Source organism: Doryrhamphus excisus, chromosome 4 (assembly GCF_030265055.1).
Source record: "Doryrhamphus excisus isolate RoL2022-K1 chromosome 4, RoL_Dexc_1.0, whole genome shotgun sequence".
NCBI classification, from domain to species: domain Eukaryota; kingdom Metazoa; phylum Chordata; class Actinopteri; order Syngnathiformes; family Syngnathidae; genus Doryrhamphus; species Doryrhamphus excisus.
Window position 1 is genome coordinate 11,332,579 of NC_080469.1, and position 4,244 is coordinate 11,336,822.

Consider the following 4,244-nt stretch of genomic DNA (forward strand, 5'->3'; position numbering starts at 1 on the left):
ATGTCACCAGAGCATAAACAAGATGATTCCTGTGCCAAAATCAATGAAGCCCATCAAGAAAAATGTGTGCAAAATTTATACCACCAATACCATATCTGATTTCAAAATGATTGACTGACTTGCGTGGACATGTGGTTCATCACCTCACTGAACATTTCATTAAGGCTTTGTTAACTCTGCAACATGCAGCACAGCAATTTGTTGCTGAGATCCATCGAAACTCCTACACATTGTCAACCTGTGAGAATGACTTTACTGAAAGACGGCCACCTTATCCTCTGTGGCTTTCAAACTCAGCCCATAATTTACTGCCCATTAATTCATGCAACCCCTGACTTCATCTTGTTGTTTGTCTTTTGTCAACGTTTACTGGCAGGCTGTTTTTCTGTTTAATGTTGCTTTGAAAATGCAAGGGAGGATAAGGATTTTTGAGGATGCAGACACATGGCCAGCAGCAGGTAAGGACAACTCTCTTAACAATTGTGCTTTCAGAATATGTTACTATGGTACTTCTGTCAAACAACTCCCATGCTCTCACTTGGGGCCTCTCTGTATAAATCTCAGTGTGGTATTTTTCAAGATTTTCACTTCTGAGGAAATGGAAAAAAAGACCTAATTTCTGTTTCACCATCATAAAACATTTATTAACTGTATAGGCAAAGTATGATTATACACGTTTGTGAAAAACAGACAAACAGCTAAACCAAGGAATAGAAAATAATGATAGAATGAATAATTGATTTCCCAAAAGAGTAATCAAAATTCAATATATTTGAAGAATCAAGCCTGAACTTGCATGGTTGAAAAGAAAATGCTGTCAATAAAATGGTTGGATGTGCAACGACAATCAATATGTTGTAATAAAATTATATGATCATGATGAAATGACAAAATGTCCTAATAGAAACCAAAAATTATGAAAAGCTTTATTTTCTATGAATTAAATTACTGCTTGGTTATTCATGTTTTTGACTCTGAAACATTCACAGGAATTAAGCCTAAACTTTTGACCCAGCAGAAGGTCAACAGTTCATGAAAAAGGAATCTATCCACACATTGTGTTCATCCTGATTATACAGAATCAGAAAAAGATAGGAACAGCGTACAAAAAAGATATAAAAAATGCATGGTCATATTTTGGTCAGGGTCACTGGTGTAGGTTTGGAAGGCTTTTAGGCTTTCTTTTCTGAAATAGGTGCTATGGAAGCATGCTACCATTTTAGGGAGCTGGAAGGTACCCTACTGTGGGTTTGAAAGGTCCAAGCCCTCATTGAGGTGGCACCCTGCCTACAGGTCAGTTAAACTTGTCGGCCGCCAAGATTAGTGCTGACATTACTTCTATTCTTCGTCCTACTAGCCTCTCATATTTTGAGAAAGTATCCCTTGACAGGCTTTCAAAACTTGTTAGTGCAGCAAAACAGACAACATGCCTGCTTGACCCGCTTTTTGGGAAACTCAGAGAGCTCGTCCCAATTTTAAGTCCTTCAATCTTAACTATTATAAATGTATCGCTTTCCTTTGACTCTGTGCCTGCAGCTTTCAAGACTGCGACGATTCCACTTCTATTAAAAAAAAACAAACCTCGACCCTGAGAGTATTTATAATTATAGTCCCCTGTCTAAGCTCCCATTTATTTTGAAAATTCTGAAAAAGGTCAGCGCACTTCGAGAAAAATAGAAGACCAGTTTAGTTTTCTACATCAACTTTTCATACTTTTAAGAAGCCATGGCCATGGTCGTTGTTCGCATTTCCACTTGGGCATCTCTGTGTGGAGTTTGCATGTTTTCCCCTTACATGCCATAAACCCTACTTTGGACAAAGCCCTGAAAGGCCAAATAAAAATATTGGAAAATGGATCTCTGGTCAAAGTGGGATTGTATAAAATTTTTAGGTGAAAGTAGGTCCCTGCTGTGGGTTCAGGTTCCCAGGCCTTCTTTTTGTTGTCGAGAAAACCTATATTTAAAAAAAAGCCAACAACATATGGAATGGTTAAACGTAAAACAGTAGGATATCATGCGTGTACTCAGAAGTCCATTGACTGACATGGAACCATAGAAATACTGGCCATGAATCTGATTTTGGGACTGCTGTCGACAAAATAACACATAACATAAAACAGACAAATTGGGAAAACTGGGATTTAATGCCATTTTTGTGCTTCAGATGTACGCTGTTGTATTTTCACAAGGCTATGGTGGATGTAATGTGGCTGTCAAAGAGTTGTCCGTAAAACTTGTTTTTGCAGGAGGGCCAAAGAGCTTAAAAAAGGTGAGAGAATAAAAATTGGCTGAAAATCGACTGCCCTCAAAAGTGATTCAGTGCCATTTCTTGTTTCTCAGAAGTCACCCACTGTGCCCAAACCTCCAGGCTCAGGACTGTGGCAGCTGCAGCCTTGAACATAAAAATGGCAGGACATAAAAACAAAAAATCTTCAAGCACTCATTTATGTCATGTCATGTTTTTTGGTTTGGTTATTGTTTTTTTCGTGTTGCAAGATTTCGCATCATTTCACACATGTCATTTTGTACTTCTATTTTTCTCAGCAATTACTGATGGATTGTTTACTTTCTGTGTTGAAATGTTACCATTTCCCAGAAAAAATGACTAGAGAATACTACAGAATGGTGTAATAAAAAATTCAGTGATGAAAGGAAAACATGTGAAAAATTGAAATAATACATAAGTAAATGTATGTGAAATAAATGCATAATAAATAAGTATACAATAAATTAAAGATGAAAAAGATGCAAGACAAATGAATACAGCATAATGAAAAATATTGAATAACTAAATGCAGGAAATACATGACGTGTTTTTTTTTACTTTTGTCTTGTTTTTTTAGTTGCACATGGATGGAATGGAGGGGTTTGTGGGGCGGGTGAACATCTTGGCATGCAAAATGACTATTCGGTTTGGATACAAGAGCTTGTTACAGCGATGCATCAATGTGAAATATACACATATTTTGACCTTGGTGTGGATGCATTAATAAGTCAGAGAAGAGCAAAAAATAAAAAAATATAGTATATAACAGCCTATTCATAAATTTCCAGAGGACAGGTATCGATTATTTACCCCTCCAGACAAGGCAGCGATGGAAAGGAGACAAAGACTAGCTAAAGGCCAAAACACAGGTTCATTGAGTCTTTAAAAGGATTAATTAGTATTGCAATGAAAGTGACAAAATATTGATGTTGACAGTGTGACTTAGAAAGTGATTGCACAGTGTTTGTGGATTTCAACAACAGCTGCGTAGAACTAAGAATACTTTTTTTGGGGGGGGGGATCAAATCAAGCAAGACTTTGGCAGAACCTGTGAGACTGCAGCTCTCAGTGAGCATATAAAGGGCTAACTTTTTCTTTGTCTTCTTTTGGGATGTAACCAGAAAAGGGTACCACCAGAAACAGGGACAAAAGTTGTAGAACCACAAATGGATTTTATTTTGGCAGACTAAGCCAGTCTAAGCCAAACTTAAAATTTATTTTGACAACTCATGCATGCCACAATAGCACTGCAAGTCATGTTGCTGGCTACAGTTTCAACGTTAAAGGTTTAAAAAAAGGAATGTGGAAATCCCTTTGGGTAGGCCTGACGTGGCCCACAGGCCGCAGTTTGCTCACCCCTGCTATAGAGAGACATAAACCTAATATATACAAACATGATCTGCCGTGGCAGATGGCCGCCCTACGTTGTAGTTTAACAAAAACCGTATGGGCCAAGGATGAAACCATGCAAGAAATTGCTTTAGCCTTTATTAGCCCAACTGCTTCAATCCTTGTGGTGACTTATTAATTTTGTCACATTACCAAAGCCAGTTATTATTCAGCTGGTCGCCACTTTCTTCTTGAGGTCTGAAAATGTAAAAAAAGCTCAGAGGAGGTTAATTGGGTTGTTATCACAAGTCATAAATACTTTCTAAATAAATGTCAGGTGAGTAACAGTAAAATAATCCAATAAACAATGCTAACCATGGCTGCCACAACAGTAGCCAATCCAATATGATGACGTCCACCTGTTGTCCCTTAAGTCAGCCTGTAAGGTTGTGCACCATCTCGTTGCTTTTGATTAAGGTCCTCGGGTTAAGAAAATGTCATGTGCGCCCCCCAAGGTGGCTCACGGGGGCATCCTTTTAACAATTAATTCTCACTGTGCTTCTGACAGTGACAAAACACCCAGCAAGCACACTAATAAGTCTGAGCTCATTTGGAATGCTCCGCCCTCATGTGTTACAGAGATAAATTAC

At 38.1% G+C, this 4,244-nt stretch overlaps 1 long non-coding RNA gene across 1 annotated transcript; it reads left to right on the forward strand.

Moving 5' to 3' along the window:
• The first annotated feature begins 376 nt into the window (after positions 1–376).
• LOC131127694 (uncharacterized) lies at positions 377–2,703 on the forward strand. Its single transcript, XR_009129550.1, has 3 exons — positions 377–458; positions 2,164–2,268; positions 2,340–2,703. It is a non-coding gene; the product is annotated as an uncharacterized LOC131127694 (long non-coding RNA).
• Positions 2,704–4,244: the final 1,541 nt, after the last annotated feature.